At 47.5% G+C, this 26,799-nt stretch overlaps 1 long non-coding RNA gene across 1 annotated transcript; it reads left to right on the top strand.

Annotated features, from left to right (window-relative positions):
* The first annotated feature begins 570 nt into the window (after positions 1–570).
* LOC308242108 lies at positions 571–17,200 on the top strand. The gene is made up of 3 exons (XR_013959924.1): positions 571–808; positions 12,273–12,439; positions 15,756–17,200. It is a non-coding gene; the product is annotated as an uncharacterized lncRNA (long non-coding RNA).
* The last annotated feature ends 9,599 nt before the right edge of the window (positions 17,201–26,799 follow it).

Below are 26,799 nucleotides of genomic sequence, written 5' to 3'. Positions count from 1 at the left end.
GAAGGAAAGTGCTCATTGCCATGAGAGTGTATAGGCAAAGCTATTTATTCTGTCACAGAGGAGAGCACAGAGGCTGGATCAGGAACAGTGGACTGGCGTCCAATAGATGGCAAAGCCTTAGAAAAGTCACCACCTAGACAACTCTTGTTTGGTTGTCCAGTGCTAGAGTGACATATAATTTATCTTCCACACTGGAATTCTTGATAATAAAAGGGGAGGTACTGATAATTATGTTAGGACATTGGGTGAAAACCAGAACTTACTGGGCAAACGAGATCATATGGTCACCTTACTTTAGGCTAACATTTTGTTACTGTGAAACATGGAACTCTGAATCTCATTCCACTCACACTGAAACCTGTGATGGAACAGCATGTTAAAATGCCCCAGGGAAGGCTTCCGCACCCTGGCTAACTTCCTGAACAAGTTGTAGAGGTTCCCCTAACAGTCCTGTAGTTGGACTCCAGCATAACATCAACACAGCGAACAAACTGTCCAAACTAGGAGCACATTCTGTATCATTCTTAAATTAGTTTCACAGTTACGCCACATTTTCAGAACCACCTCGATAGTCAGCCCTATCAATGCCCTAACTCTCAATATTTCCAATTGGTGTTACTTGGTTTATTGTGTGATTAGTTGCAAATACAGAGGCAGCAAAGATTCTCTCTTTGCCCGGACTATTCAGAAGAGTCTCAGAAGTGGAAGAGGAAATCCAACAGGTTTGAAAACAGGATTGCTGTCACTGAGACGTGGTGTCTGTTGTTGTGCTCTGGGCAGAAGAAACAGCATGTGTAAAGACATGGAGGTAAGAACAAGCTCGGCGTATTCAAGGAGCTGTGTGGGGTTCTCTGCTGGGGTTGGGGCTGGGCATGTGGTTAGAGAAGGTAAAAGGGTGAGTTGGGGCTAGATAGTGAAGGACCTCGAATGCCACCCTAAGGAGTTTGGATTTCATCCTATTGAGAATGATAAGTCTCTGGAGCTATTCAAGCAAGACATTTGTGTTTGGAAAGAGAGTAAACCGAACAAAGCCAAGCTCAAGTCATCCAGGAGCCAATTTCCCCTTTCAATTTGCGTCCTGACTTGCTCCAAACTGTTTGTTAACGTGTTCCCTGACCCACTGCACCCCAAACACCACCCCCAAGGGAATGTGTCTCAACTGACTGGTGATTATAGACACACATTTCTGATGCTTTGAGTTCAGCTAAACCCCAACCTAGACTGTCTGGAAGATCTTAGCAGCCCTTGCTCTAATGCCCCAGCTCTATCCCCAGCAGGACTGTGAATGAGGAAACTGGGCCAGGCCCAGGTAGGTGAGGAGAGAGGTTCTGCCTTCTGACCAACCTGTTGCACAATGCTCCTGAAGACTTCCTTAGGGGAAATTTATTTATTTTTATTTAATTTTTTTGTTAATTTCCACCTGAGGGTATTTTCCCCATTGATTGTTATAGAGAATGGAAGTGAGAGAGGAAGGGGGTCGGGGGGAGACAGAGAAACATCAATGTGAGAGAGGCACATTGATTGGTTGTCCCCTGCATACACCAGGACTGGGGTAGGGATTCATCAACCTGATACCTTCCTTTGACTGGGAGTTGAACCCAAGACCCTTCGGTGCTAGGGCTGACACTCTAACCACTGAATGACACCGGCCAAGACATCTTGGGGGAATTTATAATTTCCCTTCCCTCAACCCTCAACCCTCTACACAAATCACGTATGCCTAGAGTCCAAGTCCAAAGTCATGAGCTATTCAGAATGCTTCATAATGAACTGGTTTGAAAGATAACAGGCTCCTTGTCCCCAGAGGTATTTGAACAGGCATGCTCCAGAGGGTATTCTCACAGGCAGTAGGGAATGAAGCCAGACAAATAAAGATCCTACTCCCTGTTCAACTACTAACAGCCCCCGAGCATCTGTTTTCTCATCTGTAGAATGCGAATCACAGTAATAACTTCTTTGTAGGTTTCTTGGGAAAAATAAACAGGGTAATGATGGCACTTGGCTCACTGCCTGGCACTAGCCCGCGCTCGGTAAAAGTTGGCAACAATCATGGTTAGTACTGTGACCTACCAGTGGTACAGCTTTGTGCTTCCAGTGGCAAACCAGACATTAGTTTCTGAGTTTAACTTCTAACTTGAAACATTACACAAGTGAAAGTCCTACAGGCAAAGAAATAACCATTAATATTACTGGATATTACCCTTCAAAGATCATCTGGCTGTGAGAGCCAAACTTCTCATTATGCAGAAGGAGAAATAAATTCAGAGTGAGGAAGAGACAGGATCAGATCCGCACGCTAAGAAAGAGACAGATCCTGATATCTACCCCATGTTCTTAACTCTGGAACATTCTTTTTATGTTTCACTTGCTGTGAATTAGCAAAATTCAGGACTTTACTGGCCCTTGCCTTCATTCACTGGACATCTATCACTTAGAGATTCATAGTATTTTGTAGACAATAATTCACTCAGTCCTTACAGCAACCCCGTGAGGCTGATCTTGTTGTTTACCTCCATTTTATGGATAAGGGAAGCGATGCAGAGAAAGGTCAAGTCACTGATTCAAGCCTCAGGGCAGTAAGTAGCAGAGCCTAGATGTGCCTGGGCAGGTGGGTTTCTAAGCCTGTATTCTCCACCAGAACATCACCCTGACCTCCCAAATGAAAACAGGTCTAGTGCCTGCCTCAGAAGAGCACTCCCTAGAGGAGAGACACACGCACAAAGGTGTTCAGTCACCTGCTCAAGGTACCAGGTGAACAAAAGAGGGAGGGTTTAGTTATATAAGGGGAAGGAGGGAGAATCAGGAAAGCTGCCTGGAGGAGGTGACTTTCACCTAGTTTCCAGGGTTGACTTGTTTTCCTCCAAGATGATGAGAACTGGGGAAGGAATGGAATTCCCAGCAGGTGGAGGTACCTTTGCTGAGGCAGGCAGGTGTGAAGTGACTGGGGCTTAAGGGACACCATGAAGGAGAAAGACCAGGACACCAGGTACTAGCTCAGTGTGTGACCTGTGCAAGTTACTTAACTTCCAGGAACTTCAACTTCCTCATCTGCAGAATGGGGATAATAACGCCTGCCTTATGGAGCTGTTTGAATATTAAATGAGATCATGTGTATACACTTCCTGACCCAGTGTTATTTAGCCTTCCTTATTAACCTCTCATAAAACTATTTCCCTCAGTAAAAAATTTTAATTGAGTCTATTTTTTACACTTATGCTCACAGCAGCATTAGTAATAATCTTGTGTCATTATTAGTCACTCAAAATAACAATATAATTGATAATGTTAATTGCTATTGACTAAAGACACTAAATGCTTAATATGTATAATCTACATTTACCTAATCTACTCCTCAGAATTTATCTTAACGATATGTATCATTATGCCCATTTTATAGATGAGGATAATGAGGCTCAAGGAGATGAGGAAATTTACACAAAGGTCGCCGGCTGGGAAGTATTTAGTCCCAGATCCGTCTGTCCAGAAAAGTGTCCGACAGACAGAGAATGCCCTGTGTTTGGAGTTCATGTTGGTCTTGGCAATGTCCTTCAGCCTCTTTCTCAGAAAGAAAACAAACATTTGAAGAGGTTTGCTAACACGTTGGAACTGGAATGTCGCAGTAAGGGAGGGAGCGGCATGCCGGAGCAGGAAGAGAGGTCCATATTTGGAGGCGGGGGCTGGGGCCCCCCTCAGCCTTTTGCCCAGCCTACACCTCCTAGAGAGCCTGACTTGAACTGGACTTGAGACGCCCCGAGCCGCGGCGTCCTGGGCCGGCCAGTGGGTGCCGTTTTGGGCTTCAGATGGCGCTGGGAGCAGGGGTGTCCGCCAACTGCGGAGACTGCGGGACTGCCAGGGAGGCCCTGAGCCTGTAACCCGCCCATTCCCACGTGGGTGGCTCCCAGGCAGCAGGGAGTTAATCTGCTATCTGTTGGGAAGGCTTCCAGAACCTCCTCCCCGCCCTTGTTTGCTCAGTGCCTCTCTCCGCCCCCCCCTCCCCCCGCACCCCCTTCAGAAACTGAAACCAGCAGGACTCCAGGCCCTGCCAGCCCTTGTGGGTTCCTGCCCGGGTTTACCTTCTATGGGGAGGCCCAGGAGGGCTGGGCGGAGCAAGCGGAGTCTGGGCAGAGCCTGCCACTTGGCGGGCCTGGCTCCCCTCCTCCTTCTTCCAGGGAGTCGCCCCGCCCCCTGCCCCACGCCGCCCTTCCCTTGTTGCCAGGGACCAGCTCCAGATTGGCCTTGGAGGAGGGCAGGTGGGTAGACTAGCCAGGTGACTTGAGTCCATCTCCTGCTTCTCACCACCTCTGAGACACTGGGTAAACCACCAAACCTCTGAGTTTTCAGTATTGTTTTGTTTTTCACTGTAAAACAGGGATACATAGTGCTTAGCCTTTGGACTCAACATGCGTAAAAGAATGCTCAGTATATGGTCACTGTTGGTGTCCTCATCATTATGTTGCTGCTGCTGTTGTTACGGTGGGTTGGGCAGCCTGTCTTGTGAGGTGGTAGCACCCACTACTCCAAGTGTTCAAGCATAAGCTGAACAAGGGGAAGACAGGAAAGAATAAAAGAGGAAGGGACTCATCCTTGCCACCCCCAGATGAACCGACACAGGCACTTCAGCATCATGGAGGAAGCTCAAGCACCACCTCAGACCCACTGAAGCAAAACCCCTGAAAGCCAGTTCTTTGGAAAGTTCAACTTCGTTTTGTAAACTACTGATCTGGGCCACTAATCCCTACAGTTTTCACCTTCAAAAGACCCTCCTACCTCACTGATTGCACAGTGTGAAATATTTTATGACCAAACTAGATTTACCTCATAATTTAATCACCCTATACATAAACTATTAACCAAAGACTCAAGAGTTCAATTCAATAAATAGTAATTCATTCAACCGATATTTATTTGAGTAACTACTAGTGCCAGGCACTGTGCTGGGTACTGGGGGTGAGGATGGAGAAGAAGGTGGACAAGCTCTGTCCTCATGGGCTCTCCAGTCCAGCAAAGGAACGCAGAACAAGAACAAGGATTCAAACACTGACATTGAAACCAAGAGAATCCCACTGAGCCTAAGACATGCGCAACAGTCCTACAGGGAGCAGGTACAGCTCCAGTCAAAAGCAAGTAGTTCATGAACATTCTTCCATATTGGCCTCATTATAGACAGAGGTGGACGTCACTCCTCAACACACACAGACGTACACACACCACAATGTTATTACTTTTATGGCTCCCAAGAGGTCCAGGGTCCTTACCTCAAGAACATCTAAGATCTAAGGCCTTGTGAAAAAAGGAAGAACCTTTGAGCCTAATTCCTGCTATGTGGCCAGTCCCATAAGCTGCCACCCCCTTGAAGAACCACTGACAAGCACCCCCAAACCTTCCGAGCACAGTGGCTAACAGTGTGGGCTCTGAAGCCAGGATGCCTGGGGCTGAATTCCAGCTGCATTCCTTATTAGCTGTGCGATCTCGAGCAAGTTACTGTGTGATCACAGGCCCAGAGGCAAGACCTCCATGTGCCAATGTTTCCTCTTCTGTAAAGTGGACTGAATATTAGTACCCACTTCCCAGCATTGTAAGAATTACTGAGATAGTACCTAAAGCAGGAGGCAGGCACTCAATATCACTGTGACTATTATACCATACTAGAGGCCCGGTGCACGAAATTCATGCAAGAGTAGGCCTTCCTTCCCCCTGCTACCAGCACCAGCTTCCCTCTGGCACCTGGGACCCAAGCTTCCATCTGGCTGCAGGCACCTGGGACCTAGGCTTTCCTCATAGCCCCGGCTTCGTCAGGAAGGTCGTCCTGAAAGGACATCCAGTCTAATTAGCATATTATGCTTTTATTATTATAGATTACTAGAGGCCCGGTGCACAAAATCCGTGCATGGGGAGGGGGGTGTCCCTCAGCCCAGCCTGCACCCTCTTCAATCTGGGACCCCTTGGGGGATATCTGGCTCCTAACTACTCACCTGCATGCCTGCCTGATCACCCCTAACTGCTTCTGCCTGCCAGCCTGATCGCCCCCTAACTGCTCTCCCCTGCCAGTCTGATTGCCCCCTAACTGCTCTCCCCTGCCAGCCTGATCTCGCCCCTAACTGCTTGCTCCCCCGCCGGCCTGATGGCCCCTAAGTGCCTCTGCCTTGGCCCCCGCCACCATAGCTTTGTCCGGAAGGAAGTCGGACGTCCAGAAGATGTCCGGTTGACCTGGTCTAATTAGCATATTACCCTTTTATTAGTATAGATTATAGTTTTTGCCTTTGATGCTCTCTGTGCCCGGGGTACCCCTTCCCTTTCTCCACCTGGGGACCATAGAGTTATTAATGCAATGTCCCCTCCTCTCCAGGGCCTTCCTTACAGTTATTTCACCAAGCAATTTGATGCTTTTGCTCTATATCCCTCTAGCAGCTAGAGCAGCCTTGGGCAAACTACGGCCCGCGGGCCGGATCCGGCTGTTCTATCCGGTTCTCTTGCTCTCCCCTCCGCTCCTTTACTTTGAATTTATATTAGTTCACACAAACACTCCATCCATGCTTTTGTTCCGCCCTCTGGTCCAGTTTAAGAACCCATTGTGGCCCTCGAGTCAAAAAGTTTGCCCACCCCTGAGCTAGAGTCTAGCTGTTTTTATACACCTCTTACAGCATCTTTCATATTGCAGTCATGTTTCTCACTGTTTAAGATGTTTTTCTTGCTCACTGGATTATGAATTCTTGGAAAGCAGAGGCCATACTTTATATACATATATTTTCGTCTCTAGGGAGAAGACAGTCCGTGGGACAGAAAAAGCACTTGCCACTCTTTCTTGAATTAATGAATGGATGGATGACCCATATATGGGTGAAATGATTTGCCCAGGATCACAGAGTTCAAATCCAGAGTTTATGCTTAGTTTAAGTTGGGAAAATTATTATTTTTTTTATTTATTTTTTTAATCTTCTGGCTTCTCACCTGGAAAATAGGTCTAATAATAATGGCTCCTATGTCTTGGGTTTGGAAAGGTGAGGTCCATAGATGAGGTCCATACAGGGCAGTGTTCAAGTGTAGGAGCTCTAGAATAAGACTGTTTGGGTTCACGTCCCGGCTCCACCACACATGTACTGTATGATTCATTGACAAGTACTTAAACTTGCTGTGCCTGGAGAAGACAAATCTTAAACCAAAAAAGAATGAATGGGCTGTTCAGAGAATTAAGAAATATTCTTTGTAAAGGCCTGGGCAGCTGGTATAGGTATTTGGTAAATAAAATTGATTTCCTCCCCCCACCTTCTCCAAACCTGTAGGCCCTGGACTCTGACTGCCCGAAACAGCTGTTCAAATGGCACAGTTTGCTCCCAGTGACTAATGTCCTGTAAGCCGAGGTTGGAAAGCTGACTCCAGAACTAAGCTTACATTGGAGTGCTGAATTAGATGCAGGGAATGCAGCTAACTGATTTATTTAATTAATAAGAAAACTTGTGAAAAGGGGTAGTTTAAAATCAACAAAGATGTCAAGGAAATTGAAAAGCAAGAGCTAACCCACAATTTCATATGTGGGTTTCCTATGTTATTGGAATAGTCCCCAGTATGAAGGCATGAAAAATGGGATCATCCAAACCAATTTAATGCTTTACAAACCAATGATCAGAATTGCTTTTGGAGCAAATTAACCAATAATCAGTGCACAGCATTCTAATAATTCTTGAATTTTCTATGCTTATCACAATAATTCTAATAAATTCATTATTCAAAATTATCCAAGGGTTGCATGTCTATTACTAAGCCAAAGGGTATGGAAGGCATTTTCATTTGGACCTAGAACCCTATCACACTCCCACACAAATTGCCCCAAACCTCCTTTTATTTTTGTGGGACTTGGAAGAAGCTGAAATGAGGGTGCCCTGGGTGGCTCACCCCACAAGCATCTGGCAGTTGAGTTCAGAGAGGAAATCGGAGAGGGCAAGGCTCAGCGGGACCTGGGGATGAGCTGCATAGTGGGGGAGGGAGAGAAGCAGGACTCTTATTAGCAAAACCAGCTGCCTGCCAAGTAGGGTGTGTGTCTGAGTTTCTGAAGAAAAGAGAGAATTGCAGCTGTTAGTTTTAACCTCAGGCCTCGAAGAGTCAAAAGAAAGTGTGTGTGGCAGCAGGCGTGGGGCGGAGGGGGCAGGGGGGAAGGAGTACACTGTTCTCTATTCCTCAAAACAAATTCTACCTGTATCTTCCCCCTTAATCTTTCTTAATCGAATACCTCCTTATCCATACCTTAAGTCCCATCAGACACCTATTTCAAGAAGTCTTTCCTGACCTCCAATTTGGGGAAGAAGCTCTCTCTTCTTCCCCATGTGCCCGTAGAATATTATGTCCCCATTTTAAGAGTTCTCATGGAGCTCTTTAATGATATGCCTGCCAATCTCCTCCATCCTTTTTTGCCTCTTATCTTCTACATTTTAAGTAACTTCATGGAAGTATGCCTAGTCAACATATAATAAACCGCATGGATTTGAAGTGCACAATTCGATAGGAGACCTGTGAGACCATCACCACCACCAAGATGGTGAACATATCCATCTTTCTGGCACATGGGCTGCCCTGGGGAGGAGCATGGCTTGCCCAGGGCATGGAGCTCGGTACTGGGCACAGAGACCCATGGCAGAGGAGCCTGGGGTGAGGGACAGACCTCTGGATCTGGTCACAGAATATACACAGAGATCTCAGCCCGGACTGACTACCGCCAGCTGTGTAGCCAGGAGTGAGTCACTTACAAGCTGAGCCTCAGTTTCTTCTTTTGTAAATTAGGGGTAATGATAGACCTCTCTTCTCTCCACTGAGCTGGGAGGTAAAGTGTTCTGTAAACTGTGAAAGGTTAATCCTGGGCAGGGGATTAGGCCTGGATCAAGCCCACAGCACACTGGGAATGCCCAGCCCGCAGGGCTATTTACAGCCACCCTGTCATCCAGGGAAGCTGAGCGGATTGGCGATCCCTCTCAGAAATGGCCAATGAGGGCTATGCCCATGTCCCATGGCCTTTAATCCTGGCCCAGTCACCAAATGTCAGGATTCTCTTCCCTTCTCCCTCCCCCTTCCTCTGTGTGGGCTGTGTTTATTTACAAGGTCTCCCTCCCTCCAGAAAGCCCCATGTGACCGCATGTGACCGGAGGATTCCTCCTCTGGCCTGGAGCCCGCTGATAAGGGCAAACCACCTGCTGGGGGCTCCACAGACAGTGGGGACAGGAACCCAGCAGACAGGGGCCGAGAGGAGAGCCCGCCAGGCCCCATGGAGGGACAAGGCAGGGAGGGAGAGGAGGAAACAGTGTCTTTAGTTTAAAACCGACTTGATCTATAAAATCACACCAGATTTGAGGAAGCTTCCTGTTTCACCCTATGAACTGTTTCTGTTTGTTTTTCTAATGTGCTGTTGCTTGGTAAAGAGAAGCGGAGCCAATAGCCAAGGCCCAGAGGGGTAGATTCGAAGCCCAACGATCACTCATTCTCCTGTGAGCTTGTGAAGCCAGCTTCCCTCTCTGGGCTACCATTTCTTGAAGACCTACTATGCATCAGCCACTACACTACATTTTCTCTGCGATTTTAAAAGTAACTCTCAAAGTTTTACTAAGAGGTCAGTTTTTATAGTTGATGAAGGTGAAGCAACGTGTCCATGGTCACCTAGGATTTGAGCTAGAATTTGAACTCAGTGCTGACAACAGAACTTCTCAAGGAATGCACTTAATAATAAATCGTTTCCCGGTCATGGTCTGCGAAGAGACGACTCTGTGACCAATCAACACGGGGAATACTTGCTTCGTCCAGTATCCTTGTCATCCAAAACACACGGGGCACTTTGTGTCTAGAAGGTCCTGGGAAGTTTTGGAATAAAAGAGCTTAACTTTTTTTAAACGAAGTATTCCCCACATTAAACTGATCTTCAGTCTTTTTTCCTGTAACACCTATTCATATTCCAAGGAACAAGTGCTCCTCAGAGGACAGCCTGGAATCAGTTGAATCCTAATTGGAGGGCTGACAGAGTGTATCCACCTAACTAAAGACTTCCATTAACAAGACTTTTGTAACATCCCCAGTGATGCGAGGCTGGTTACTGGTGGGACAGCCTGCTCCATCGTTGCACAGAAGCAGTCAGTGGTCAGAACAGCGCTGCCCAACAGAAAGATACTGCAAGCCACGCGTCATTCTAAATTTTCTAGAAGCCACAGGAAAAAAGTATAAAGGAACAGGTGACACTAATTGTAATGATATATATTAAATAACCCAATGAATCTAAAAATATCATTTCAACATGGAATCAACAGAAACTGATTGAGACAGTTGACATTTTTTTTTTAATTAAATCTTTTAAATCCAGGCTGGCCACATTGCAAGTGCTCACCTGAGTAGTGCCTACCCGACTAGAGAGCACAGGGTCTGAAGACTCTTCTTCAGGCCAATCTGAGCTTTTCCAGCCTGAGCCTCTTCCCCACGGTCCTTGGATTCAAGGGCACAGTAAATGGATGCGTAACTCAGACACCACACCCAAGGATGAGTTCTGTTTGGCTATGTCCTTGCATATGTCCATCAGGCGGCCCCTCAGGGAGCTCAGCCCTCTGGCCGGGATCTGCTGAGGTCTGTTCCCCCTTGCAAAGGGCTTTCCCAACTTGAAAGTGCTATAGCAACGACAGACCTCATTCTCCTGACCCTCAGTGAGGCACACTTAGAGTGACGAGTGTTCATGGTCTCTTCACACTGCTATTTTGTCTTGAACCCACAGGTAGCTGCTAAAACAGTGTCCGGCCTGAGGCAACTCCTTTCTCCTCCCTGGGCCTCAGTTTCCCCATCTGTCAAATAACAGATTTGAGTTTTCTATGATTCAGACTCTTTGTGCTGCTTCTTATCCACCCCACTCTCTTCACCTACCTATGAAATTTCCCTTTAAACCAGGACTTGAATTCAAATTCAGGAAATAGTATATCCTCCCATATAAATCATCATAATAAGTGTTTTTGGAGTGTTCACCATGTGTCAGGCACTGTGATAAGAGCTTTATATAGCATCTCATTTAATCCTCTCCACACCCCCGTGAAGTAAACACTACTATTACTCCCTCTCGTAATTGTGGAAACTGAGGTACTGAGGTTGAGTCATAAGTCACACACCTCATAAAGGGGAACAGCTGGAGACTCCCATCCAGGGCCTTCTCTGTCCATGACCGGCTGTGAATTAAGCTCTAGGACTGGCCCCTGAGCTGGGCCCAGGCCTCTGATTACTAATGAGGAGTAGGGGCTCAGGAAAACAAAACCCACAGAGTGTCCTCCTGTTTTGCACACACAAAAAAAATATTGTTATACTTTCCTTGCTAAGAAAGTCCTACTCTTCACAAGACTTTCTTCCCAACCCCTTGACCTTTCAGGAAAGGGGCTGAGGGCCCTGGGAAGGCTCTGGAGGAGACCGGAGGAGCTCAGTGTCCCCTGTCTAGGACGGGTATTTTTAGAGCTGGCCGCACTGTTTACAAGGAAGCCGGTCCCCTGCGCCTGCCCTCTCCCTACAGGGAAACACTGGCCACCAGCTCCTCCCGCCACCCGGACTCCCGCCAGCCCTTCCTTCCTCCCTCCTGGCTGCTCCTTTCCTGTCATCTCTATCAATCAGCACATGGTGCACTGTCATTCTCGCCCTGAGAGCCTCCTGGGAGGCCAGCTGTGCCCTGGCACTGAAGAAGAGCAGGATGTTGCCATGAGCGGAGAAGATGGCCCTGGCAGTGGGCAATGGGCTGGGAGTCCTATAATGGGCATCTCTCTGGAGCAGTCACGGAAGCTCACTCTCTGTGCCTTCTGAGCAAAGGCCTGGGAGCCTGGAGAGCACGGGAGTGGCAGATGAAGAGGCACAGGGCAGGTGGGAGGCTCAATCCTGCCTGCCGCTCTCACCATGTGCCACATTTTGAACTGTGACAAGTTGCTCATCCTCCCGAGCCTCCCTTTCTGCAGCTGGAGAGCGAGGAGGCTTTGAACAGTGCTGGCTCTGCATTCCATGCCTGTCTGAGCCTCCTCGATCATTAGGTGAGAATACTTAGGCCTCACTCATGGGGGGTGACAGCGCGTATTAAATAGGACAGTAAGGGAAAGCCCTGGCACACAGTGGGCCTGCAAGTCATAGGAACATTGGTAATCATTTCCATAGGCACAAAGGAAGTTCTCCACGGGGAATGCTCTCCTTATTCTTACAGCTCAGGGCTCTTTCACCTTTAAGTCTACACAAAACCTCTCCTCCAACTATGCACTCTAGAAAATTAAGTATTTATTCCTTCTCTCCAGCCCTGCAGGCCGGTCCCGCTGTGGTTCAGGAGCCTGGTAGCAGACCGCAGAGTCCCCTTCTCTGAGTCACAGCTCTGTGGCTTCCCAGGCAGGCTGCACACCTGGACCCCACCCCACTAGCTCTTGAGAAACATCATCCAGACCCAGAGCAACTGGACCTGACCTGGGTAAGCTAGCAGGCTGGGTAGGAAACTGGACCCAGGCAGTCCAGCCCCCACTCAAGCTTTCCCAGATGTGGGAAGCCTGCAAGGGCTCCAAGCTCCTCAGAGGAAGTGCCTTCCCACTCTGTCCTGTGGGCAGGCTGGACTTCTCCAGAGACTGAAAGAGGTTCAGGGATTGATATCAGAGGCACTAAACCCCCACCAATGCATCCTCCCCCCGGCCTCCTGTTTCCCACTTCCTCTCCCCAGCCCTTTTCCTTCCCCCTCCTCCACTTCCTCAACCTCCTCTTCCTCATATCCACCCTCCTCCTCCTCCTGCTCTTCCACACAGCTGTGCTTTTGACCCAACTGAGAGCCTACTATATTCCTAAGTGGGAAGTCCCAGCAGAGGGGAGAAAGACTGACTTCCTGTGGTCTGTGTCTCCGCTTCTTAGTCCACAAAGGTGTCCTGGTGGCCTCTGATGTGCCAGGCACTGGCCAACAACTCAACAACTTGGAGGCATGGCCAAGGCCAATTAGCCTGGTGGGCAGGGGCCAGGGCGACACTCCTGGTTGGATGAGGAAGCTTTGACTACCTTCTCTACTGTCTCAAGGTCCTGCATTCACACCTTTTCTAGTGCCATGTAATGTATTACCTGAACCTTAATTAGAAGGGGACACTTCAGGAGAAGGTAGTATGGAACAAGGTGCTCCTTTTCTCCCCATCCCCTGCTCACTAAACAACAGAAGCTGCATGTTTAATGGGGCAAAGCCTGAACGAGTAGGGGTGCCACCCAGCAAAGGCTAAAGGCAAAGAGGCTGGAGACACAGGACGGGGCAGATCATGCCAGCAGCCACCCCTAGAAGCCATTGTCCCCTCCCATCTTCATCAAGGGCTGATCGCAGCAAGGACATGGAGGCTGGGCTGGAGAAAGGAGAGAACAGCAGCAGGGACACCTCATGGGAAACCATTCTCTGGTCCCACAGAACCGCCTTTATCCCTGATCCTTCCTTCTAACTCACCCCTGACCTGAGGAACCTGAAGGGTTCCCAGGGATGTGCTCATTCCCAAGCCTCCTCCTCACCCGCCTTCTGTCTCTTAGTAGATGGGTGGATTTAGGCAAGTCCTTTGGCCTATGTGGCTTTATTTTCTTCATCTGTGACTCAGAGAAAATGTGTGTGTGTGTGTGTGTGTGTGTGTGTGTGTGTGTGTGTGTACATTCGCAAATGCCATACCAAGAGTTGTTATGACACTTAAATAAATAAGACGCTATGGAAGGAAGCCCTTTAGAAAGCACAGGCAGTTCCCTATCTCTCCTCACCCTCAGCTGCTATTCCCATTCCAGGAGGGGAAATCCTCACCCGGAAAGCCGTATTCACACTGGCTCAGGTCCCAGGGCGTGCGCCCTGCGGAGCCTGGGTCTCTCCCTTTCCATTTCCCTTGTTGATTTCCAGTGACTGTTGTTGGCTTGCAGACGGACAAGCAGTTCTCTAGAACTTGCCCAGCTGCCAGGCTACTGTCTCACCTTGGCCCCCTGGGGGACAGTCTGCTCAGGTCGACTAAGGACGAATTGTGATTAGAAAATGCCAGGTGTCATAGTGATCATTGGGTTCCACCATGGGGGAGAGTAATGAACAGGGAGTTCCTATAATACACAGGGAGTGTGCTGGCTACCTGAGCTACAGACCTGGGTGAAAGGGGACCCTGGCCTCCAGGAGCTCGCAGCAGAGGAAGAGACGGATACATAGACAGGGAAAGAGAACACAGTGTGCCGTGGATTGAGAGGCTGCAATTAGGGAGGCACCCCCAAGTCCTCTAGCACTTACCAACCTGAAGTCATATTGTGATTTAATTATTTGTACTCTGTATTTCCACAGAGTACAAACTCTAAAAAGGCAAGATACGAGAAGGTCCCATCCTGTGTGTCCAGCCTCTTCGCCTGTTAGCCTTCGCTGGTTGCTACCACTGCTAATTCAGGCTTTGCCCCATTAAACATACTCTCAGCACATAGTAGGTGCTCACTTAGGAAGTATTTGTGAATGAGTGCATGGCTTGAGGAAGCACAGAGGGTTGTGACTGCTTAGCCCAGTATAGGGGTAGGGGTCACAGAAGACTTCCTGGAGGAAGAGGCTTGGCCAGGAGCATGGTGTTCCAAAACTTGCCCTCCTCCAACAATCCCTAGTTCACGACTTCCTTACCAGTCAGTGAGGTCACACCCACTTTATGAATGAAGAACAAATCTCAGAGAAGGGGAATCAGCTTGGTGAAGTTCACTCGGCTGGCAGAGGAAAGACTTGAGCTCAGTTCTCCTAAGTTGAAAGCCTGTGCCTTCTCCACACAGGCCTGTAAAACCATTCAAGACAGGACTAAGTCCAGAAGACAGATCACCAACATTAACATCAAACTCCATCATCATCATCATCTTCTTCATCATTTTTATGGCAGCCAAATTTTAATGAGTGCTCACTCTATGCCAGGCACCTTTCTAAGAACCCTATACTTGTTAACTCATCTATATACACAAAACCCTAATATGCAAATAGACCAAACAGCAGAACAACTGAACAACCAGTCGCTATGACGTGCGCTGACCACCAGGGGGCACACGTAGAATATGGCGGGCGTCGGCTGCGGTGGGATGGTGGAGCAGGTGAGGGGAGGGGCACCAACCAAGGCAGGGCACCAGTTGCTGTCATCAGGGCAAGGCTCTGGTGGTTACTGAAAATTCTTTGCTCCCATGCTGTGGTCCCACCTGCTGCTGGCACCTGGCGCTGGCCCCAATCGCTCAGCGCTGTCAGTGGATGTGAGCATTGTCTGCTGGCCTGATCGCCCCTGAAGGCTTCTCCACCTCCCCCTGCTCCTGAGGCGCAATCCAGGCAGCATCCACCACTCACACCTACTGATGGCGCCAGCCCCACTCACACCCGCTGCTGGCGCCAGCCCCAATCACTCGGCGCCATCAGCGGGTGTGAGTGGGGCCGGCATCATCAGTGCATGGGAGCGGCAGCAGCGGGAGCTGGGCTTCCAGCAGACAGGGGACCGGAGGCCATGGCAAGAGGGGCCAGGCAGGGGCACTGAGGATGGGCCAAGACCCGCCCCTGTACCCACCACAGCCCACAGTTCCTTTCAAAGTGCACGAATTCATGCACTGGGCCCCTAGTTCTTCATAACTACCTAATGATCTAGACTTAATTATTGTTCCCAATTTATAGATGAGCAAATTGAGGCACTTTGAAATAACTTTTTTAGGGCATACTGGTAAGTGAAAGGTCCAAGATTCAAACCCATGTAGTCTGGCCTTAAAGCTTACATAATTAATCATTTCATCTTTTGCCTCAACAGACCATGCCCACCTCCTCCAACTCTAGGAGACTTCTAGAGATTCCACAACTGAGCACTCTGTAGTTCCAGACTCTATACTAGGTACTGTGGGGAAAGCTACAAAGAAGAAATGAATAAAGTTCCTGCCTTTACAAAATGACTGACCTGGAAAGAAGATGTAAGTCTAGAGGCATCCATGCCCCTATGATATGGAGGCAACAGATGAGAGAGAATGAAGCCAGTACATCACCTGACTCAGAAAAGGGAGGTGGAAGAGAAAGACCCCTGTTCCAGCCAACTGGGCCCTTCCTGGGGCTTGGTAATTTGGTTTCACCTTCAATTCTGTGATTGTTCCTATATTCTTCTAACTTAAATCTCACTTTTTTGCTTAAGCAAATTTAATTCAGGATTTTGATCCTTGTGACAGCTTTAAGTAATAAAGGCAAGAAGTTCATGAGTTCCAATTTGGAAAGAAGGGGACAGTCAAGGAAGAGGGGCCAGAGGCAGAACTGAAAGAATATGGTCACCAATTTGATGAGTCATGTAAGTGAAGGGGTGTCCAAGGGGAAGTCCCAAGCTATAGGCTTGAGAGACTGTAGAGAGATGGTGGTGTCTTTAGCAGAAGTAGACAATTCAGAAGATAAACTGTATGGAGGGTAAGGGGGGGCGGTGGAGGAAAGGAAAATGTATTCCTTCAGTTATTCACTCATACATTGAACAGTTGTTTTCCACGCCCATTCTCGACACTGGAGAATCAATAGTGGATAAGGTGAGCTCCGATTTGGATAGTATCTGTGGGCCATCATTGACTTAATCACTAAGCCAACAGTAAGCACCAACTATGGCCCATGCACTGTCTATAGAGCTGAGCACAAATCCAGGCAGTGATGTCCAGCAGGCAGCTGGAAAGAGGTGTGACCTGGCATTTCTGTTAGAAGCATCACCCCCAGAGAGATACTTTGGGAAGCTGTGGGAGAAAGCTCCAGAGAAGAGAAGTCTCGTTCTACAAGCCTTGTCTATCATGCCTGGGCTTCATCCATGAGCTGAGAACACAATGTTTCTTTGGCCTGTGTAGCTGAGCACGGGCACTGAAAGAGCTTGGGTGTAGGAGTCCAAGCTGGTTCCAGCCCGGATTTACACACCAGCCCATGAATGACCCGAATGAGTTGGTCTTGCCTGGCAGAGTCTCGGTTCCCTCAGCTACAAAATGAGGGTATGAATGTTCACCTGAGAACTGAGAGTAAGAAAGAAGGTACAAGGCCATTCATTCAACCACAAACAGGGAGTGAACACCTACATGTACCAAGTTCTGGATAAAGGACTTAAACAGAAGTCAGTGTTAGGGGGTTCATCTGGCATCTGTGAAAGCTTTGGAGCTGCCATGGCTGGGTTTTGATTCACCTCAATTGGCCGATTCCTATCTGCGCACCAGGAATCAATACCAATCTGCCCCTGCCCTAGCCTATAAAAAATAAAATTAAAATTAAAAAAAAAGTGATTTTTGTACCGATGAGTGAAGAAAGAGAAAAATGCAGGTTTTGCTGTCCTCGGCAGAGTTTTCCTGAGCGGCAGAAAAAGGGCCCACATGAACCATGCTGTTCTTGGCAGCCACTACTCCATTCCTCACAGCCAGAGGCTTAAAGCGTTATTTGTGGTTTAAGTTACAAGCAAGGGCGAAACCCCAGAAAAGGGGGGGAGGGGGAGGGGAGAAAACATTTTAAAAGTTGAGAAAATTGCCCTGTGTTCTCAAGTGCGGGCAATTTGTCTAAACACCTGAGCTCTGTAGAATCCTAGTGGTCTGCCTGTGGTTTTATATTCTGGGGCTCTGGGCCCAGTGCTGGGGGTGGGGGACTTCTTTCATACATTAAGAAAATCACAAAATCACTTTTTATGAGATATTAATGAATAGCTTTACTGCTTCAATGGCAATATTGTTGGAGATTTTGAAAAAACTCCAAGTCTGTGGTTGGGGGTGATGTTGTTTTCAAGATTGCTGCATAAAGCATTTCACAGTCATTATAGGGGAGTCTGGGCGTTGCCCCCAGATCCACAGCAGAGGACACTGAACATTTTAGGCACAGAAGAACCTTTTAAGGCCTTCAAGTTAAGTCCAACCTGCTCCTTACGTTGATGATAAAAACAAGGCCCAGAGAAGGTAAGAAATATGCCAAAGATAGCACAGTGTATTTGCGGTAGAAGCGAGTCTAGACCCCAGGCTCCTGGACTCCCAGCAGCCTTTGAGGCAGCCCAGAGGTGACATTCCACCTCAGAAACCACGGCTGGCCTCCCCTTCGTGTTGACATTTCTGCGGCAGTGACTTTGAAAGCTGCCTTTTATGGTCCTGGCTTTGGAAGGGCAAACACTGCTATCAGTAAAATAACACAGGTGGCTTCTAGAGTTGGGCCCAGGTGGAGTGGGGCAGGAAGTGAGGCCCCTGCACACAGGCAGACATGACCCAATCACCTGTCTGGGTTCAGAAGGGTACACAGGCTTTCCTCGAGGAGTAGGACAAGAGGCCAGTGTGCTGGTGAAGGGCTTGGCTTTGCGGCAGACAAGATGGGCTCAAGTCCCCACGGCCTTACTTGCCAACTGTGCAACTTCCACAAGCTCCCTGACCGGGCTATGACGCAGAGATCATGATCGCTCAGTCCCATCAGCCACGTGTTATAGTGACTAGTGTATTGGATAGCAAAGGTACACGATTATCAAAGAAAGTTCTGTTGGCCAATGCTGGTAGGAGCGCTGGGCTGCTGACAGGGGTGCCTGATGCTGGATCTCACCCTTCTGAGCCACCTGAAAACAGGGCTTGCCCAGGTGAGGTCTCCAGCTCTAAGGGCTCAGGCTCATGCGGAGACACCCAGGGCTCCAGGCTCCTCTCTCTGCCTTGGTCCTCTCTAATGCTGCAAGGATTTGGCTTCCAGCTTGGGCACCTGCCTGAGTGCCTCTCCCATGCTTCCTGGAGCAAAATCCCAGGGAGGAAGGAGGTGCGCAGCCAGAGGCAAGTGGCTGGGAATAACTGAGGCAAATGCTGCAATATAGAGTGAGAAAGCCTTGCATTCGAACCATGGCTCACCCACTTGGTGTTAGTAGCCCTGGGTAAGTCAATGAAACTCTGTGCCTCAGTTTCCACATTGGTGCTCTCTCTGCCTACCGCATCATGAACCAGTGAGAGAATGAGTCAGTGGAGGTAAAAACACTAAGTAAATTAAGTACACACTTAGTAATACTTAGCAAAGAATGGGAAACTCCTAAAAGTAGGGGCTTGCCTTTCTCTTATTCAGCCTTTCTTCACCAAAAAGGTATTTAGATAGAAGGATGCAGGCAGCTGCCTTTGAATCTCTGTAAATCCATGTTGTGCTATTTGGAAACATTCTCCAGAAGGCAGGAGATTAGGAGAAGCTGGTCTCCCAGAGACACCCTGGAGGAAGAGGGGATAGGGAAGGAGAAAAAGTGGACACATTCTTTGAACACCTATAATGTACTAGATACTGTAATAGTCACTTTCTTACATGAAAAGAGATGGTGATGATGATGGCAAACTTTATCAACAGGTACAGTTCTCAGTGCTTTATACATATTGACCCCATTTTGTAGATGAGGAAACTGAGACAAGAGAAGTTACAGTAAGTCAGCAGGGTCACCCTAAGCTGAGGTTTGCATCCCAGCTGTGTGCCTCCTACAGCCATCATACAACCCCGCTCCCATAGTCTGCATCTTGTTGGAGTCTCCTCACCTGCCCCTTTCAGACAAGGTAATTGAGGCTCAGGGAAAATAGGCTCACACAGAGGAGGGAGAAGAGGTTCCTCCAGTTTTTTCTTTTTTCTTCAAAAGTATTTCCTACTTTGGCTATCTTTTTAACTGATAGAAAGATATTATTCAATTTGAGTCTAAATCTAGCTTCCTATTACTTCCTTGCTTGAAACTTACTTTTCCCTTTGGGTCAGAAAGAAGAAATCTACTGCCTCATTCATAGGGAAACCTCTGAGATATCCAAATCCCACTCTTCCATTTCTTCTCCCTTCTGTTCCTCAGGAAAAAGCAATGCAGGTCCGTCAGCCTAGACAAGGATGACAACATCATCCCTTTCTGTGTTCTGGTTCTGAGCTTTAGGACAAGTTCTGGTTTGAGTATGACAATCTGAAAATGTGAAACTAGAATTTAACCCCACATTCCAGCTCCAGTCTGACCTCAAAGGAAGTGCAATGTCACCTTATGTTTTGACACTATGCTCCTAGTGATACATCCCAAGTTCACATTATCTCTTTTGGCAGCCATTTCCACATTGCTGACTCATGACTCCCTCATGTCCTGATTTCCTGTTCATTATCCTTTCCTCTACTTGGCCTGATTTCTTAAGACCTCTCTGGTTACATTATGCTGAGATTCTTGAAGAATCCCTTTAGCAAGTAACTTGGAGAAGCCCTCAGATTTGGGGCTAGTTAATCCATATCCTCAAATGAAGGCCTTCAAAATCTCAAAGATACTTGGATCCAGAGGTGACTGGAAAAGGCTCTCTGACCCCAGGGGAGCCAGCAGATGGAGGGCTATTTCATCAAGAGTCAGATCCATAAGTGACTGGAAGATACTCCTTCTAGAGGAACAAATGCTGCTGCCATCTTGTCACTTTCAGAAGAGCTTGGGAGCCACAGACCATTCATACTTCAGAGTACTGATGGGTAGTCAAGGCTGGAACCGAACAAGACTGGACTCAAAGCCACTTACCAGCTTTATGATTTCAGGCCAAGGACAGTATCTTTAAGCCTCAATTTCTCTCTGTAAAACTGAGGCCATAATGGTACCCCATCATGATGTTGACAGAGTGAAAAAAGAAAACGCGAGTAAACGACTTACCCCAGGGCCTTGGTCCATGGTGGGAGCTCAGCTTTCGTGATGATTTCTTCAAGCCTGTGTTCTATCATTCAAGCATTTCTTCAGCAAGTATTCACCGAGATTGGGCAGGGGCAGCTGGGTGCTACAGAGAGAAAATGCAGATGCTAACAAAAGCCTGAGAGCAGGCTCAGCTCTGGCAGCTAAAGATGCTTCCAGGGAACTAGCTAAATGCTCTACAGAAACCTCTCTGATTCTGGGTTCAGACTGCTGGCCACAACACCCACTTCGCCCCCACCCCCCCACCCCCCACCCCCGCCACACACACACACACACACACACACACACACACACACACACCTTCTCCTGGGCCATCTCTGAGTTTGAAGCTTCTCAGATTACTCTCAATGTGACCTTCCACAAATCCCATAACTCATAGCCTCTGGCACATTTCTTATAAAACAGAGATAGTAATACCCACAGAGCTGGGTTTTTGTAGTAGATTAAACAGTGACATATGTAAAGTGACCAGCCAAGAGCCAAGCCCGCATTTGGCCAATGCTCCATAACTTTTAGCTGCATTTCCCCACCACTCCCTCTGCCTGCCAGTCCTCTACTATCATATGCCAAGCTTGGGCTAGATGCTGGTGGCCAACAGGTTAATGAGAAGTCCATAGGGAGTTTAAAGTTTTGGGGGGATAAACATTTGAATCTCCAATCCAAATAGAAAGTGCCAAGGACTCTGATGGACTTATATCCAAGGCAATGTGGGAACATCAGGAAGGTCAAATCACTTTGCCTGGCCTGCCCTCAGTTTCCACATCTGTCAAAGCGGTGCAATTTGTTTCTATCTCACATGAGATGACTCAGTGAGTTAGTAAATGTGAAACTATATTGGAAAGTTGAGTTCTGTTCTCTATTTATTTACCTGGTTCCTCATTACACTTGAACCCATTGAGGGAGGGCCTATCCCCAGGACATTAGCACAGAGCAGGTCCACGGTGGTTGAGTGAACTGTTGTAAGAATTTATTATCTAATCTTATCCCTGCAGACCCCAAGAGGTTTCCCCATTTTATAGATGGAGAGAAAACAGAGCACAGAGTTCAAAGCGTTTCCTGGTAACCAGTGACTGAGCCAGGCACCTTCAGACCTGATCTGATGACCTTTCCATTAGATTCCACCACACAAGCCACTCTGGCTGGGGTGGAGAGCCACTGCTCAGCCGGACACGATTAACCTTTCTCCGTGGCTCACTGAGCCAACCCACCAGCCTCTCACATTGAGTCATGGACCGAGGTGGACCTGAGACCTGAGGAGAAAACAGAGCTGTCCTGTTGAACAGGTGTGCCAGGGATCCCTCAGGCCAGCACATCGCCTGGGAAATCGCTCATGCAGGATGAAGATGGGGCAAGTACAGAAACGTCATGCTAGGTCCACTCCCCTCTTTCACATGAGTGTCTGAAGGACAACACCTAACTGTCCCCAGTGGGCCGTCACTCAGAGGCATCCATTCCTCTCCACTCCCTGTGCTAACACCCTAACATCTATCCTACCAACTTTTGTCTTGACTGGGCTCCCAGCTTCACTCTATTAACCTAAGAACTTGAATAACCTGCTATAGCCACGCATTATGACTATGTCATGCTTATGTTCAAAAATCTTTAACAGCTCCCTAATACATAGGGAATAAAGTCAGTGTGGCCTTCAAGGCCCTCCTGATTACACCTCATGCTTCTTACAGACTCTTAGGTTCTCTATAGAGGAGACTGATACACGCTGAGGGAAAAAACTAACTGCTCATCAAAGACCTGATTTCTAAACCAAATGATCAACGGGCTTTCTCTGAGGGAAGGTCCAGTTGTGTGATTTTGGGAAAATGAGTAACCTTCCCTAAGTCATATGACCTTGGACAAGTCATTTTACCACTGAAGCCCATTCTCTATCAGTTAAATGGGAAATAAGAATACAATCATATCCACCTCACAGGATTACTGGATGGCTTAACAGACATCATGAAAAACATAAGAAAATAATTTTGACAATATGCTTTATTTACCCAATATATCCAAAATATTATCAATTCAACACATACTCAATTTACATGGCTAATGAGACATTCTATTTTTCACACAAAGACTTTGAAATCCAGTGTGTATTTCATATTCATAAAATCTCAATTCAGACCAGGCGCCTTTCAAGTGTTTAATAGCCACAGGCGGCTGGTGGCTACTGAGGTAGACAATGCAGGTCGGGACTCATGTAAGTGCCCTTGCTGGGTGCTCCCCTGGCACCTGTACTTACAAGGGAAGAAATAACCCTTCCCATGGCAAGCGTGTTTACTTGACTTACCCGCAAGCAATTCCCCTAAGGAGAGGGAACGAGTGGTATCCCCAGGGCCTAACATAGTACCTAGCACAGAGCAGACACTTAATAAATACTTGTTAAACAAATATTATTCAGTTCTCTACCCCCAATACCCAGCCCAGTGCTTGACCCTCAGTAGGCATTTAATAAAGACTTATTAAATTAATGAAGTAACGACCCGGTATTTTAATGGTAAGTGAGTTTGCGATTTGCCAGCAGGTGAAAACCAGGCAGTTTATTGCAGGGGAGACAATGGTACCTTTCTAGCCCTGAAGGTAACACCTGCCATTAAGTCAAGTTTCCTTCACCACCTCCTTCCCCCAAAACAAAACTGGAGCCAGATGGGAAGCCGTGGGCCTGCACATTCGGTGGAGATCCCCCAATACAGTGATAGGTAAGCATATCAAGTTCCCATAAAGAAATAAAGTTAACTCCCAAAGAAGGCCTAATTGCTCTCTCTCACTGTATTCTTTTTCTCTCAAGATCAATTCAGCAATGCACAAGGTAAGAGGCTCCAAAAACCTGCCAAGCATTGTGCAACAGAAATCTAGTAAGAAAACTTTACATTAGGTCAGTGATAATCACAACGATGGGGCATTTCAGCCTCGGCATCTCTGCTCACAAACTTGATGACCTGAAGCAACCCATGAGCATGAACTTGCCCGTGTGCAGGCTGGGAGTGCCGGCACAGACGTCTGGCTAGGCCTCTGCAAGGACTCTGTAAGAGCAGAGTTCCCCCGCACACACCCATGCTCAGCGACTGCTCACTTGCATTGTTCTCTGACTGAACCTGCAGGCTCTCCCAAATTTGCAAAATGAGCCTTCGTATTATTTTTGTCTTGAGGTCAGCCATAGGCTGGATGATTTTCTTAGAGTTGTGGAGAGCTTTCTTTCCCCTCCTTGTGGACAACTCATACAAACACTATTTGGAAAGATCTGGGCGAGTCGTCTCTCTGGAGTCTGGTGGCAGGCCAGGAGGCTGGTCACAAAGGCTGCATTCAGCTGCAAACAGCAGCCTGATGGGCAGGGGCCATGTCCCAAACATTCTTGACTAGGCATGGGGGTTGAGGGGAGGAGGGAGGTGTTACCGGCCCCCAAATATTTGTTGCTCTATCTCCATAGCAACTGCAGTGGCCATAGTGAAACCTTGAATCTGCACATCGAAACTTGGGAGGTGCTGCGAAGTCAGGCCTGATTGGGAGAATGCTTTCCCCTGGACTTCCCCTCTGCTCTCTCACTGAGCAGCTTTCCAGCTCCTTTCAAAGGGCACTAAAGACAAGCTATTATGCTGGCTGCACACAGTCTGATGCCTGCTCTAATGAAAGATTTTTGTGCAGAGACTGTACCAAATTGCCCAAGACAGCTTTCAAGTGACTTACATCAGATGTAGTGGCCTGGGACAGTGACACTACCTACTACCCGTGTGACCTTGGGCAAGTCACTTATAGTCACAGAGCCCTTTGGGGTGGAGGAGAGGGAGGTGGGTAGGAATCAAGCCCAATTCCCAGTTCAGTAAACTCTTATTGATACCTACCCTGAACTACTGCAAAGCTAAAAACACATGGCTATTGTTCTCCGGGAGCTCAGAGAACCTACCAGGCAGAGCTGTGTTAAACAGCAGGTTGTATCACACCAGGTGCCCACTGCCCAGCCCCCAGTGGGGACCAGACATACTATAAAAGTTTACTTCCCTTCCTTCTTCATACTGGGCTACTCCAAAGACAGCCCTGAAAGATTAACAAGAGCCCAGCTACTTTCATAACATTCTTCTCACATCCAAGGTAAACTTAGCAGTTTGAACATAACTGGGAATGAACTGAACTTTTATCCATTTTATACATTTTGTCTTCATTACAACCCATATCTCATTGGACTTTCAGAACTATCTGTTGGATTTGGAAGGGCAAGAATTGTTTTTCACTCTAGAGTGAAGGTACTAAGGCACAAAGGTGAAGTGATTTGCCAGGTCACAAAGGGAATTAGGAGCAGAGAAGGAATTCAAACACATATTTCCCAAATTATTATTTTAATAAATATTTCTTGAGCAGCTACTAGGTACCAACATTCTAGACACTGAGGTTAAAGCAGTGAACAAAACAAATTTCTGTTAAAGAGCTTAAGTTCTAGAGGAGAGAAGATGACTATAAAAATCACATAAATACATATGATATCAGGTAGAAATAAGCAGAATGGAGAAAAAATAAGCAGAGTAAAGAAAGCAGTGGTACAAGATACTATTTTCTATAGAGTAAGTTCTTTCTGGTAAGTTCTTTCCAATGAGACCGAAAGAACTGAGGAGCTAGGTATGTGGATACCATCATGAGAGAGTCTCTCAGCAGGAAGAAGAGCGAGGCTCGAGGCCACAAGGTAGGAACATGTTGGCATGTTTGTGGAACAGCCAGAAGACCAGTGCGGCTAAGCAGAGAGGGGTGGGGAGACTGGCAGGAGGTGAGGCCAAAGAAGATGTGAGGACCTCTTAAGAGGTGGAGTGAACTTCGGGTTTCACCCTGAGTGAGAATGGAGCCATTGGAGGGCTTTGGACAAAGGAGTGACATGATGTGATTTGGCATGCTAAAAATTCCCTTTGGTACCCACATGAGCCACAGTCTGAAAAATGGCAAGGATGGACAGGAAGAACAGCTATTGCAATAGTCTGAGCAGGAAATGAATGGTTGCTCAGGGAGAGTGGTAACAGGGAGCTGGTGAGGAGGGGCAGATTTTGGATCTATTTCTCAGAAAGAGGTAACAGGATGGCTGATGGTTGAAGGTGGGGTATGAGGAAGAGTCAATGATGACTCCTTGGCCTCTGGACTAGGTAACTAGAAGAATAAAGTTGCCATGTCCAGAGATGGAAAACTCTGGGGGAGGAGCACACTGGGGGATAATAATGAAGAGTTTTTTTTAAATATGGTACCCTTGAGGTACACATTGGAGCTCCAAAAGGAGGAGCCAGAGAAGGTGAAGAGAGGGAAGCTAGACATATACATTTACCATTCTTTGGAGCACATTATTTAAAGCCATTGGCATGGATTAACATCCCCAAAGGAGTGAGTGGGCATAGAGGAGAGGGCCAACCTTTGAACATTCTAATGGATGGAGCTAATAAAGAGGACCTAGCCCTCAGCTCTGCAGGAGGGGCCTGTCTGGGTGCACACCTGCCCTGGCAGGTTATTGAAGGAAGAGCTTCAAGAAAGGAGTGACCCTTAGGGTCAGACTAGTGATAGGTTACGGCGAGGACTGAGAGTTGAACTTCTGATTTGGCAAAGAGTGATCCTTCGCCACCTTCACAATCTCTATTACAGTGAAGTGGTGAGGACAAAAGCCTGATTAAGTGGGTTCAAGAGAGAATGGGGGAGAGAAAGTGGAGACTGCGAGTAGGTTCAAGTCTTTGGAGAGTTTGTCTGGAAAGAGGAACAGAGAAATGAGGGGAAATGGGGGATCAATGGATGGTTTCTCCCTTCATCACTCTCTCCCTCCCTCCTTCCCTCCCTCCCTCCCTCCCTCTCTTTTTGGAGTTTCTTTTAAAATATGATTGACTTCACAGCATGTTTGTGTACTGATGGGATGGGCTACTAGAGAGGGATGGATTGATGGGCAGTGGAGAGAGGAGCTTTTAGGAGCCGTGCTCTTGGATAAGAGAGCAATGGGATCGATTTCAATCCCTGATGTGTCTTCCACTATAACATGACCCCCAATTAATAAAATTATACATTTGGGGATCATTTTAAAGTGCTTTTCAAATGTAAACATTTCTTTCAATTACATAGAGAAAGTTTACCAGGAGGTGGTGAAAATATTGCCCAATGATTCTTCGAGAACCTGCCTTGGTAGCACAATGAGTTAGCCACTCCTCCTGCTGCTTTCCCTAATGTG

Source organism: Plecotus auritus (genome assembly GCF_963455305.1).
Source record: "Plecotus auritus genome assembly, chromosome: 2".
In the NCBI taxonomy this organism is placed as follows: Eukaryota; Metazoa; Chordata; class Mammalia; order Chiroptera; family Vespertilionidae; genus Plecotus; species Plecotus auritus.
Note: the sequence above shows the minus strand (reverse complement) of the source record. Positions and strands in the feature narration are given on the sequence as shown.